This window comes from Triticum urartu, chromosome 4A (genome assembly GCF_056163025.1).
Source record: "Triticum urartu cultivar PI428250 chromosome 4A, HENAU_Tu73, whole genome shotgun sequence".
Taxonomy (NCBI): Eukaryota; Viridiplantae; Streptophyta; class Magnoliopsida; order Poales; family Poaceae; genus Triticum; species Triticum urartu.
The window spans coordinates 612,670,170-612,685,185 of NC_141876.1; the positions used below are offsets into that span (position 1 = coordinate 612,670,170).

General features: G+C 45.1%; 1 pseudogene; it reads right to left on the reverse strand.

Moving 5' to 3' along the window:
* Window positions 1-2,283: 2,283 nt before the first annotated feature.
* Window positions 2,284-4,909, reverse strand: LOC147977348 (1-aminocyclopropane-1-carboxylate oxidase homolog 1 pseudogene; annotated as a pseudogene).
* Between the last annotated feature and the right edge of the window lie 10,107 nt (window positions 4,910-15,016).

The window sequence follows — 15,016 nt, forward strand, 5'->3', positions numbered from 1 at the left end:
TTAATCTAACAACCCCTCCTTGTTGTTTCTTAAGTTAACCAACATACGGTGTGCTGACCTGACAGAAAACTCTCCTTTCTTTTCAAATTGCTAGGCCCAGAAATCTGCCGTTAGAGTTGTGCAAAGGGGTATGTTCTTTGTTGCTTGAATGTCAAAGGGAAGGAAATATTCTTGCAACTTATCATCTATTCATGCCGCCGAAGTGCTGTCATCAAATCGCTGACCAAGTTTGGAGGAACACTGGCCAGGCAAGTAACTGGTTTCATCGAAGATTCTCTCGATATCCAATTTTTGGTCAAAACTCGCGTGGTTGTGCCATCACCAATGCGCCTAACGATGCCCTGAGAGAGCACGTCTCTACCCTCCAGGATAGACCTCCATACTTGAGATGGATGTGTTCCCAGTTCGGCAGTGAGAATGTCATTGTTTGGGTAGTAGACATACTTGAGTAATTGGTGCTGATTATTCAATCCAAGTTGAGAGTGAGAAGAAGGATGTGCTTGGTTTGCAATGGTATTGGGTGGGGCCGAGGCCTATCGAACTATTAAAACTTAACACTAGATTGTTAACATTGTTCAAGACTGCATGAATACTTATCTTGAATACTGAAACCGTGCAACATATAACAAATTTGTTTTCCCAATAGAGTATTTTGTCTATAAAAAATACTCCCTCCGTTCCATAATTCATAATTGTTGGTGTGGTTTTAGTTTTGAACTAAAACAATTACTGTCGTTGTTAAATTTTTTGAACTAAAACCACTACAAGAATTATGAAATGGCGGGAGTATTTTTTTAAGGTACTCCCTCCGTCCCAAAATAAGTGTCTTAACTTTATACTAACTTTAATACAAAGTTGTACTAAACTTGAGATACTTATTTTGGGGCGGAGGAAGCATGTGAACATTCCATTTGACATATATAAATATATTATTTGACATATATGGATATTTTTCAGAGCCAACGAAACATATTATACAAACATTAAATTTTTTTATTATGAAACATTTTTATCTTTGTATAAGTTTTTGAATTTACATGAAATTTCAAACATGAACATTTTCAAAGACGGCGAAACATATTTCAAGATTTCTTTTCATGCGGACCACAGTCTGGAACCTTTTCTGTTCTCTCTTGTGTGGTAGTAAAGTACTACTTCCTTGTTGAACCTAAAAGGATAAGGGGGCACGGCAATGTGTGGATGTGGAGAGAGACGAGCCAGCGAGTAAGCCTGAGAATAGTTTGGGTTCAAACCTAAGTTTTAGTTCGGTTTTTCCAGTGGGCTGTTTTGGATTGGTTTGAATGGTCTGAAGCCCTAATGTAATCTGGTTTGGTTTGGCCTTTAACACTTACTAGACTGGATTAGATCGGTCTGGACACAGACCAATTGGTTTGAAACTGTTTCAGTCTGTAGTCCCAAGAACAAATCAGCGATTTCGTTCAAAAAAAAAAGAACAAATCAGCGACCAGTCTAGCTACAAAGCGCACCAGAGGCGAGACCACCATCCCTGAAAAAACGTACGGGGCCAGCGCATCGACAGCTTCACAAGTTGACGGCGACTAGCAGCATCAAGACCGTATCTCTCCGTTAAGCACGAGCGTTAGCTTAACGGGTTCACGGCGACTAGCAGCTTCAAGACCGTATCTCTTCGTTAAGCGTGAGCAGTAGCTTCACGAGTTCACGGTAGCAACGCAGCGGTTTATCCAGGGTTTTAAACTAGATGTGCTCTAGTTATTGCACATCTAAGTGAGTGAATCATGCATAAAAAGAGGAAAAAAAATATCCACACGAATCTTAACATAAGATCAATGACATAGGATTTAGATGTGCAATACTTATGGCACATCTAGATGTGCTTTAGCAAAACTGTTTAAAACTACCGATTTAATCCGAAAACGTGAAGCAGTTTGGATTGGTTTGGATGGGGAATACACCTAGCTTGGTTCGGTCTGGATTCTAGACCTCAATATTTGGATCAGTTTGTCTAATTCACATCTAGATGTTTTTTAAAGATGTCACATCTAACCTTCCACAAGTATATAATGCATCAACAAGAAACAAAAAAAACTAGGACAAAAAAAATAGACCACAAACAGAATGAAAATCAGCACAGATCAAAATAACTATGTCACATCTAGATGTGTCCTAGACAGACCCTATTTGGATTGGGTTGGATTGGTTGCCGGAAGGAAAGTCGTATGATTTGGGCTGGTTTTAATCTGGATTTGAAACTATTACCAGGTTTACCAGCGAGTGATGCAAACGTGAACAGAGCACGTAATGTTACGACCGAGCGAGTGTCACAGAGCCATCACCGCCGGTGACGATCGGCGCGAGCACTCTCGTCGACGACGGGCACGTCCGGATGAAGCACGCCATCGACACCCTGGGCCCCACGCTGTTAGCCACCACGCGGTGCTCCACGCTCTTGAACCTACCGTTGGACATGAGCTGCAGGTGGTCACCCACGTTGACCACCAGCGCGCCCGTCACCGCCGGCACGTCCACCCGCGCTGCAGACGTTTTCTTCTTCTTGTCGTCGTCGTCCACAAGCACCTGGAGACCGCCGACGGCGTCCTGGAGGAGCACGGTTAGGAAGCTGAGGTCGGAGTGCCTGGTGGTGCCCAGCGTCAGGTGCGGCTCTGGGCACGCCGGGTAGTAGTGGTCGTCCATGCTCAGCCGATCCAGGCACCTTGTCTCCTCCTCCAGGTACCTCGGGTGCAGGCCCAGCGCCTCCAACAGCAGCTCATACAGAGTGCGGCCTAGCCGCTGCACCCGCCGAGCGTACTCCGGCACGACGGCCCTGCACGCCGCCGGGATCTCCTCGGGCGCCAGCGGCCAGTGGCGGAGACAGGGGGGAGCAAGGGCCTGGCCCCCCTATCGATCGAGTAATCGTTTTTTTTAACCGGGCTATCCCCTTTTCCATTACTTAGAACGGAAATATAAAGTTTGAAATAGAATCCAAAAACAGAGAAAAGGGGAGAGTGAGTTCAACGCACTGCTAGGAAACCCACCGCATTCGCCCGCCATCAAAACGAGTGCTATGGGGCGAAAACCTAAGCAGCACCATAATAACGCTAGTTCTATAACAATAACAGGATGGAAAGCCATCATAAAACAGGGCTAAACAGTTTTAGTTGTGAGGCTACTACTACAAAGCCACTCAGCAAACAGTTGCCAAAAGAGACCGACAACAGAACAAACGCTGCAACTTCACATTTCACCCCTGGACGCGTCGCAGGCCCTTATCATCAGCAGAGTCCCGTTGCAAATCATCTCAGCACTCGCTCGAAGTTGCTTGACGTCACCCCCAGCCTGCAGACCTACCCAATACAAGAGAAAAGAAACTGCCTATCTATCTTTGACGTGAAAATTCTGAAAACAAAGAGAAAGGCGGGTCTATGTGAAAGCCCACGAATAAGTTGTTTTTTGCAAGTCCATTACAAGGCCTGATTTCGTGGTTGGCCTCCGCTAAAGTCTCCTAGGCGCTGGGAATTCCCTTCGGTCATTAGCGCGAGGGTTTTTCTTTTTTGGAAAAGGGGTGATTCCCCGGCCTCTGCATCAGAAAGATGCTTAGCGCGAGGGTGGATTAGTGATGCACAACTGACGTCCTGTGCACTTGCCGCCTACCCGCCTCTACTATCCCTGCCCATGATCCGTTTCATACGACGACACGAGCTGATTCTCTCGCCAGATCTTAAGTCAATTATTTTAGTGCGCCAACGAATTGACCAAGATTAATATACGGTTTGCTAATCCCTCTCAGTTTTCATCTTGTATAATTATACATCATATTTCAATTATTTTGGTGCGTGATTTGTGATGCGTTGCCTCACTAGGGCATAGTCGACCGCAGTCTTTTGAGAGTTCGGACCGGTCAATGATTCATCCAGCATCACTGCTTGCGATGCAGCGATGCTTGTCACGCATCTGCCAATGACGACCAGCCGATGTACTACGACCGCAGCGGAGGGGATGGGAAGGGACTAGATTTCTTTCTCTAGGTATGTATTTTGACAACAATGATCGCATTTTCCTAATACAACAACAAAATTTCATAATACCAGTGATGATTTAATCCAAACCTGTATACAATGATTGTCCTTGTCAGTATATTTCAAATTTTCATATGACAGTGTTTTGTAGGCTTGTAGCAAGGCATGTCATGCCATATTTCGAAGTAGTTTGAATATCATCTTCATCTACTCGGTACAGATGTGGAATTATTGACCTATATTAGATATAGCTCGACATGCTCCGGCTGAAAATATAGCTCTTCATCTACTCGCACGTGGGCCCGCCGTTCTTTCGTCATCAACCCTGGTTTCCCCTAAAAAACAAAAGAAAACTGAAAAAAAAAAAAGCAAAACTTCGAAAACAGCCCAGGACGTGGTTTTGGTGCCCCTGACACTGAAGGCGACAGTCATATCACTCGCAAAGAAAATTTGTTTGGTTAGCATCACAAACTTATTCCTTTTAAAATTGAGAAACTGAGTTTGTGGAAGAACTATAATTATAATCATTTCTATAAACTAGTTTAGCGAATCGCTCGCTCACGGGTTTACCATTCTCATCCAAGCAAGATTTTGTGCATACTTATATTGCCAACATAATTACTCGAAATAAATCATACTTCATCCGTCCTAAATTACTTGTCGCATAAATGGATATAAGTGGATATACTTAGAACTAAAATACGTTTAGATACATCCATTTCTTCGACAAGTAATTTTGAATGGAGGGATTTTGTTAAAATTAGAAACTAAATTTTGCAACCAACCACATATATATTGCTTGTGGAAAACGAGGAGGATGAATGTTGTTTACGGTCCCCCTCGTCCTGGACCAGCTGATGTTTTAGAGCATCTCCAGCTGTTGGCCCCCCAGGCGGCTCGTAAAATCGCCGCATGGGGCGAACCGGCGCTAAAATCAGCCTTGGGGCGTTAGGGTTCCCAGCCGCCAGCCCCAGGGTCGCCCCCAGAAGGCGTCTTTAATATTTTTTGAAAAGGAATTCGGCTAAAATTTGGCAAAACGGGACAAAGTTTTGGCTAAAATTCGGCAAACATGACATTACTTAGGTGGCTTAAATAGTTTTTTACATAGGAAACTGAAATACTCCCTTCGGTCCTTTTTACTCTGCACATTGGATTTGCCGAAAGTCAAACTTTGCTAAGTTTGACCAAATTTATATTAAAAATTATTAGCATCTATAATACCTAATAAATATAATATGAAAATATATTCCAAGATGAATCTAATAATATTGGTGTTGTTATGTGAATGTCTATAATTTTTTATATAAACTTGGTCAAAGTTGGATGAGATTGACTTCGGACAAACCTAATATGCAGAGTAAAAATGACCGGAGGGAGTACTTAAAAAACATAGGTCGCAACTACAGACCGAAGAACGCGCTGAGCGCGGCGAAGTTGCCGCCATCGCTGTTGTCATCATCGTCCTTCTCCTCCTTCACGCGGCCGCCCCTGCTGGACCCTACCCGTGGTCGCCCTGGCGGACCGGTGGCGGCGCGTCATCGTCGTTGTCGTCGTCGAGGACAACGATGCCTCCCTCGTCACGGCCACGGCGCCGAGCGGCGAACTGCTCATAAGCGTGGCACTGGCGCTCCAGCTCCGTACGCGCCTAGTCTTCGTGCGCCCACTTCAATGCCGCCATGTCGGAGAGCCCCGGCTCCGTCTTCACGGCGGCGAGCCTTGGCTCTGTCTTCACGGAGGCGAGCCCGGGCTCCGTCTTCACGGCGGCCAGCTCCATCTTCGGCTTGAGGAAGTGAGGAGGACCCGAGGAGGAGGCGCGCCCGCCCTCGTTGATGATGATGCCGGCGCTGCGGGTGCGCCAGCCGAGCGGCGTCTCCGTGGGCTTGGCCTTGACGCTGAACAGCGCCGGCGACCCGAAGGAGTGTGAGGAGGAGGAAGAAGAGGACGTCGTCCTCCTCGGCATCCATTGGCCGCCGCTCTGGACCGGGGCGACAGGGTACGTCAACGGCGGGTCGTTGCCCCTCGAGGTGCCGGAGAATGGTGTGGAGCATGCGGCCGGGGGCGCCCCACCACAGGCGGCGCCCGTTGCTGTTCTTGGTGCCCCGCACCACCGGTGCCCCGTTGGTGGAGGCGAGCCGCTGCGCCTGCCGGTGCTGAAAGTACGCCGCCCATGCCTCGTGGTTGCCGGCAGGGTACTGCGGGAGGGCCAGCTGCTCCTCCGTTAGCGATGCCTGCACGCGGTCGACCTCGTCGGCGAAGTAGTCGGTGCGCACGTCGACGTCGGGCGGCGGGGGGATGGGGATGCCGCCGGCGCTGAGCCTCCACCGCCCCGACGCGCGCATGTCGGGAAGCGTTGGGATGTTCGCCTCGAACAGCAAGTGGGCTTCCCACTCGTGCAACGAGCGGCGCAGCCGAAGCCATTGGCCGCCGCGCCATCGCCGGGGAAACGCTCGCCCATCGTCGCGGCTGGGCACGGGGAGAGAGGGGAGAAACGTCGGCGGCGGCTGCATAGGAGAGAGAGGCAGAGCTCGGCGGCTGTGGGCGGTGTGTGGTCACAGGCGAGGGGGGGGTGCGTTGCTTTATAGCAGTCGGGGGTCGGCGTCGTGTGTACGGGTGGTGGGAGAGGGCGTCGCCGCGCCGCCCGTGAGGAATCAATAGAAGGCTGACCGATGGCAGCCTTCACATTGATTCCCCGCGGAAAACTGAGACGATGAGGACGACGAGGCTCGGGTCGCTGACTCGGCGGGTCCGCCGTTCTTTCATGCCAAAAACACTTACCCCGGCGCGCTGGCGGTCTGGGTTCGCCGGCATCAATTTCGGCCCAACCCGGCAAAAAACAAGCTCCTGGAGACGCGAGTGGTCCATTTTTGGTTGCCGGCGCTGAAAAACTGACTGGGGCCTGTTTGGGACGCGGCTGGAGATGCTCTTACATAGTGTTGGTGAGAAAGATGCCAACCGGACAAATGCTGGGTGGGCGGGACAAATGCCACGGGACAAGTGCATCGAGCAACTCTGGTGACCACAGGGAGACAGATCGAGAGGCGGACAGGAAGAGGAAGAGGAGGAGGAGAAGACAGATCTAGCACAATGAGAATGCTCACTGATTTTGAACACCCCAGGCCCCAGCACGTTTGCATGGATCTATGTACTGGTCGAAACAATAGGAACCTGTACTGTACGTACGGCACAAATTGAGCGAGCATGCATCCCACCAAGTCTCTCGTGAACATCTGAAATACCTAGGAATTACAACTCTATTGTACTGCAATTGGTGCATTGATTTTTACAGCGTTAATGCTTTTTGCTGGTTGGTTCCATTATCACAAAGCCACTTCCAAATTGGCCTGGTTTCAAGATGTAGAATCCATGTTGAATCACCACTTAGCGGGATTATTAAGACTTGGGTCTCTTTCTTGAACGAGGCATCAAATTCATGTATCTTTACAAATTAACCAATTTCTTGACAAGGAGGTGGATCCTAAAGAGATACCACTTTCTCATGAATTTATGAAAACATTCTCCAAAAAACATTTGCAAAATGTTAAACAAGTATTTAAAAAATGTTGAAAAAGTATTTGAAAAATGTTGAACACGTATTTCAAACAAATGTTGTACAAGTATTTAAAATGATGTTAACAAGTATTTGAAAAAATATTGATCATTTATACAAAAAATTTGAACAATTACTTGAAAAATGTTGAAATTTTGTTTGAAATTTTTTGAACAAGTATTTCAAAAAAATTGATAATTATTAAAAAAATGTTGATCATGTATATGAAAATCTTGTGCAAGTATTTGAAAAATGTTGAACAAGCAATTGAAAAATGTTGAACAATTATTCAAAGGAAAAAAGAGTTGGGATCGGATCTATCTTCTCACATATTATTTTCCGGCCCGATTAGTTCACCCTTCAACAAGAGATCAGTTCAGGTTCGGCCTGCTTGTATTCTCTCTAATGGGCTGCTGGTCTAAGCTATCCAGATGGGCTGATGAACATCCTCTTTAACTGGAAAATTTTATAAGACACATGTTGCGTCGGGAGCTCTTATTGGATGCATTCCGCGTCAAACAGCCGCGTGAAGCACGCATGGAACCACCTACTGGACCGACCCAATAGTGGGCGCGCCTGTTTGCTTGTACAGTAGCATTGCGGTGTTAATGTTAAAAACATTAGCAAGCCAGCAGTCCTGCCAGGATTCAACCTCCGGACCTCCATGTTGCGAACGAGAGGAGCTAACCAGTGGACCTAACAAGTGTTGATGCTAAATGTGAAGCGTGCTTGTATAAGAACTAATGTCAACGAAGAATCTGGACAGTATTTGAATTTTTTCAAACTTTCCTTTTGTGATTTGTTTTTAACAAACAAGCAATGTTTCAAAATATGACAAAAATTTTAACAACTCGGACATATTTTCAAATTTCAAAAAATAAAACAAAAGACGTTAACATTTTTCGACAGATTTGTTTCTGAAATTCCTGAACATTTGTTGGAAACCCGAACATTTATAGATTTCTCAGAACAAAAGTTTGATAATGGGAACAATTTTTCAAAAGCACAAACCGTTTTTGGGAATAAAAAAGGGAACAAAATTGAAAGAAGGAACATTATTTGAAATAGCGAACCATATTTGAAAAAATGTGAACACTGTCAAATTTGTGAACAAAAAGTAAACAAAGTATAATTTTGGAATCTAAAAAAGTAGAAATAAACAGAAAATGAGAACATTTTGAAAATTTGTGAACAAATTTTTGAAGATGCGGTCATTTTTTAAAAAGAGAAATATAATTTAAAACCAAACATTTTTTTAAAAATACGTAACTTTTCAATGCGAAAACATTTTACGAAATTTAAAAATTATTTTCTAAATCCGTGTAAAAATAGATTGTCTTTTTGAATTTGTGAAAAAAATCAAAATAGGAACTTTTTCTGAAAATATGAACATTTTTTGAGAAGGAAAAAATGAAAACTAGAGCATATTTCGAAATTGTGAATTTTTTTTAAAATGCCAACTTTTTTATAAAAACATTAACAAAATTGAAACCACGAACAGTTTTTTGAATTTATGAACAAATTTAGAAAACAATAACACTTTATGAAATGTGCGAACAAATTTGAAAAGGGGCACATTTTTTAAAATTCCCGAAAATAATTCATATTTCTGAAGAAAAGTTAAAATACGTACATTTTTCAAAATTTTGAAGTTCTAAACATTTTGGAATTTCCAAACATTTCTTCAAAAAAGCGAACAACTTTTCAAATTCTAATTTTTTTTGCAATTGCTGAACAAAATTTGAAAAAAGGAACATTTTCCCATTTCGTGAACAAAATTTAATAAATTCAAACATTTATCTAATGTATGAACCTTTGTTCAAAAAGAAAAATAAACTTGAGTAAGAAAAACAACAAAAAATAATAAATGAAGAGAAAATAAAAAGAAATGAGAGATAGGAGCAGAAAAACAACAAAGAAAAACGAAAAACGGAAAAGAAACGGAAAAAGAAAAAACCGGTTCAGGAACCTGCTGGAAGGTTCCTAAAGTCAATAAGAATCGGCTGGAACGTCCTAGAAGTTTCCAAAACCTGGGAATCCTGAAAACACTTAACAGGCCGGGTCATCTGGAACGACCGCTCGCACCACAAGGACACAAGGACACGTTCCGCACCAGAGTGGTACGGCAACCCTGTCTTGAAAATCATGTTGTTAGACAACGGTGAACCTTCGAACTATGAAGAAGCGATGGCGGGCCCGGATTCCGACAAATGGCTAGAAGCCATGAAATCCGAGATAGGATCCATGTATGAAAATGAACTATGGACTTTGACTGACTTGCCCGTTGAACGACGAGCCATAGAAAATAAATGGATCTTTAAGAAGAAGACAGACGCGGATGGTAATGTGACCATCTATAAAGCTCGACTTGTCGCTAAAGGTTATCGACAAGTTCAAGGGGTTGACTACGATGAGACTTTCTCACCGGTAGCGAAGCTAAAGTCCGTCCGAATCATGTTAGCAATTGCCGCATTCTACGATTATGAGATATGGCAAATGGACGTCAAAACGGCATTCCTTAATGGTTTCCTTAAGGAAGAATTGTATATGATGCAGCCGGAAGGTTTTGTCGATCCTAAGAATGCTGACAAGGTGTGCAAGCTCCAACGCTCGATTTATGGGCTGGTGCAAGCATCTCGGAGTTGGAACATTCGCTTTGATGAGATGATCAAAGCGTTTGGGTTTACGCAGACTTATGGAGAAGCCTGCGTTTACAAGAAAGTGAGTGGGAGCTCTGTAGCATTTCTCATATTATATGTAGATGACATACTATTGATGGGAAATGATATAGAACTCTTGGACAGCATCAAGGCCTACTTGAATAAGAGTTTTTCAATGAAGGACCTTGGAGAAGCTGCTTATATATTAGGCATCAAAATCTATAGAGATAGATCGAGACGCCTCATAGGTCTTTCACAAAGCACATACCTTGATAAGATATTGAAGAAGTTCAATATGAATCAATCTAAGAAGGGGTTCTTGCCTGTGTTACAAGGTATGAAATTGAGCTCAGCTCAATGTCCGACCACGGCAGAAGATATAGAAGAGATGAGCGTCATCCCCTATGCATCAGCCATAGGTTCTATTATGTATGCCATGCTGTGTACCAGACCTGATGTAAACCTTGCCGTAAGTTTGGTAGGAAGGTACCAAAGTAATCCCGGCAAGGAACACTGGACAGCGGTCAAGAATATCCTGAAGTACCTGAAAAGGACTAAGGAAATGTTTCTCGTTTATGGAGGTGACGAAGAGCTCGTCGTAAAGGGTTACGTCGACGCTAGCTTTGACACAGATCTGGATGACTCTAAGTCACAAACCGGATATGTGTATATTTTGAATGGTGGGGCAGTAAGCTGGTGCAGTTGCAAGCAAAGCGTCGTGGCGGGATCTACATGTGAAGCGGAGTACATGGCAGCCTCGGAGGCAACACATGAAGCAATATGGGTGAAGGAGTTCATCACCGACCTAGGAGTCATACCCAATGCGTCGGGGCCAATCAAACTTTTCTGTGACAACACTGGAGCTATTGCACTTGTCAAGGAGCCCAGGTTTCACAAGAAGACAAGGCACATCAAGCGTCGCTTCAACTCCATTCGTGAAAATGTTCAAGATGGAGACATAGATATTTGTAAAGTACATACGGACCTGAATGTAGCAGATCCGTTGACTAAACCTCTCCCTAGAGCAAAACATGATCAACACCAGAATTCCATGGGTGTTCGATTCATCACAATGTAACTAGATTATTGACTCTAGTGCAAGTGGGAGACTGTTGGAAATATGCCCTAGAGGCAATAATAAAAACATTATTATTATATTTCCTTATTCATGATAATTGTCTTTATTCATGCTATAATTGTGTTATCCGGAAATCGTAATACATGTGTGAATAACAGACACCAACATGTCCCTAGTAAGCCTCTAGTTGACTAGCTCGTTGATCAACAGATAGTCATGGTTTCCTGACTATGGACATTGGATGTCATTGATAACGAGATCACATCATTAGGAGAATGATGTGATGGACAAGACCCAATCCTAAACATAGCACAAGATCGTATAGTTCGTTTGCTAGAGTTTTTCCAAAGTCAAGTATCTTTTCCTTAGACCATGAGATCGTGTAACTCCCGGATACCGTAGGAGTGCTTTGGGTATACCGGGTGACTATAAAGGTAGACTACGGGTATCTCCGAAAGTGTCTGTTGGGTTGACATGGATCAAGACTGGGATTTGTCACTCCGTATGACGGAGAGGTATCACTGGGCCCACTCGGTAATGCATCATCATAATGAGCTCAAAGTGACCAAGTGTCTGGTCACGGGATCATGCATTACGGTACGAGTAAAGTGACTTGCCGGTAACGAGATTGAACGAGGTATTGGGATACCGACAATCGAATCTCGGGCAAGTAACATATCGATTGACAAAGGGAATTGCATACGGGGTTGATTGAATCCTCGACATCGTGGTTCATCCGATGAGATCATCGTGGAGCATGTGGGAGCCAACATGGGTATCCAGATCCCGCTGTTGGTTATTGACCGGAGAGTCGTCTCGGTCATGTCTGCTTGTCTCCCGAACCCGTAGGGTCTACACACTTAAGGTTCGGTGACGCTAGGGTTGTGAAGATATGTATATGCAGTAACCCGAATGTTGTTCGGAGTCCCGGATGAGATCCCGGACGTCACGAGGAGTTCCGGAATGGTCCGGAGGTAAAGAATTATATATAGGAAGTGCTGTTTCGGCCATCTGGACAAGTTTCGGGGTTATCGGTATTGTACCGGGACCACCGGAGGGGTCCCGGGGGCCCACCGGGTAGGGCCACCTGTCCCGGGGGGCCACATGGGCTGTAGGGGGTGCGCCTTGGCCTAGATGGGCCAAGGGCACCAGCCCCAAAAGCCCATGCGCCTAGGGTTCCACTTAAGGGAAGAGTCCCAATGGTGGAAGGCACCTCTAGGTGCCTTGGGGGGGAGGGAAACCTCCCCTTGGCTGCCTCACCTAGGAGATTGGATCTCCTAGGCTGGCGCACCACCCCCCTTGGCCCTCCTATATATAGTGGGGGAGAGGAGGGACTTGACACACCAGCCCCTGGCGCCTCCCTCTCTCCCCGTTACGTCTCTCTCTCGTAGTATAGGCGAAGCCCTGCTACTGTGACGCCCTGCATCCACCACCACGCCGTCGTGCTGCTGGATCTTCATCAACCTCTCCTTCCCCCTTGCTGGATCAAGAAGGAGGAGACGTCTCCCGTCCCGTACGTGTGTTGAACGCGGAGGTGCCGTCCGTTTGGCGCTTGGTGATCGGTGATTTGGATCACGTCGTGTTCGACTACATCATCACCGTTCTTTGAACGCTTCCGCACGCGATCTACAAAGGTATGTAGATGCATCCGATGACTCGTTGCTAGATGAACTCCTAGATGGATCTTGGTGAAACGAGTAGGAAAATTTTTGTTTTCTGCAACGTTCCCCGACAGTGGCATCATGAGCTAGGTCTATGCGTAGTTCTTCTTGCGCGAGTAGAACACAATTTGTTGTGGGCGTAGATTTGTCAACTTTCTTGCCGCTACTAGTCTTTTCTTGCTCCAGCGACATTGTGGGATGAAGCGGCCCGGACCAACCTTACACGTACGCTTACGTGAGACCGGTTCCACCGACTAACATGCACTAGTTGCATAAGGTGGCTGGCGGGTGTCTGTCTCTCCCACTTTAGTTGGAGCGGATTCGATGAACAGGGTCCTTATGAAGGGTAAATAGAAGTTGACAAATCACGTTGTGGCTTTAACGTAGGTAAGAAGTCGTTCTTGCTAGAACCCTAAATTCAGCCACGTAAAACTTGCAACATCAATTAGAGGACGTCTAACTTGTTTTTTGCAGCAAGTGGTTTGTGATATGATATGGCCAAAGTTGTGATGAATGATGTATGATCTATATGTGATGTATGAGATGTTCATGCTATTGTAATAGAAATCACGACTTGCATGTCGATGAGTATGACAACCGGCAGGAGCCATAGGAGTTGTCTTTATTCTTTTATATGACCTGCGTGTCATTGAGAAACGCCATGTAAATTACTTTACTTTATTGCTAAACGCGTTAGCCATAGTAGTAGAAGTAATAGTTGGCGAGCAACTTCATGGAGACACGATGATGGAGATCATGATGATGGAGATCATGGTGTCAAGCTGGTGACAAGATGATCATGGAGCCCCAAGATGGAGATCAAAGGAGCTATGTGATATTGGCCATATCATGTCACGTTTATTATTTGATTGCATATGATGTTTATCATGTTTTGCATCTTGTTTACTTAGAACGACGGTAGTAAATAAGATGATCCCTCATAATAATTTCAAGAAGTGTTCCCCCTAACTGTGCACCGTTGCGACAGTTCGCTGTTTCAAAACACCACGTGATGATCGGGTGTTTTATTCAGACGTTCACATACAACGGGTGTAAGACAGATTTACACATGCAAACACTTAGGTTGACTTGACGAGCCTAGCATGTACAGACATGGCCTCGGAACACAGAAGACCGAAAGGTCGAGCATGAGTCGTATAGAAGATACGATCAACATGAAGATGTTCACCGATGTTGACTAGTCCGCCTCACGTGATGATCGGACACGGCCTAGTTAACTCGGATCATGTAATACTTAGATGACTAGAGGGATGTCTAATCTAAGTGGGAGTTCATTAATAATTTGATTAGATGAACTTAATTATCATGAAATTAGTCTAAAATATTTTACGATATGTCTTGTAGATCAAATGGCCCACGTAGTCCTCAATTTCAACGCGTTCCTAGAGAAAACCAAGCTGAAAGACGATGGCAGCAACTATACGGACTGGGTCCGGAACCTGAGGATCATCCTCATAGCTGCCAAGAAAGATTACGTCCTACAAGCACCGCTAGGTGAAGCTCCCGTCCCACAGAACCAAGACGTTATGAACGCTTGGCAGACACGTGTTGACGACTACTCCCTCGTTCAGTGCGGCATGCTTTACAGCTTAGAGCCGGGGCTCCAAAAGCGTTTTGAGAGACATGGAGCATATGAGATGTTCGAAGAGATGAAAATGGTTTTTCAAGCTCATGCCCGGATCGAGAGATATGAAGTCTCCGATAAGTTCTTCAGCTGTAAGATGGAGGAAAATAGTTCTGTCAGTGAGCACATACTCACTATGTCTGGGTTACATAACCGCTTGTCTCAGCTGGGAGTTAATCTCCCGGATGATGCGGTTATTGACAGAATCCTCCAGTCGCTTCCACCAAGCTACAAGAGCTTTGTGATGAACTTCAACATGCAGGGGATGCAAAAGACCATTCCTGAGTTGTTCTCAATGCTGAAATCAGCGGAGGTAGAAGTCAAGAAGGAACATCAAGTGTTGATGGTCAATAAAGCCACTAAGTTCAAGAAAGGCAAGGGTAAAAAGAACTTCAAGAAGGACGGCAAGGAGGTTGCCGCGCCCGGCAAG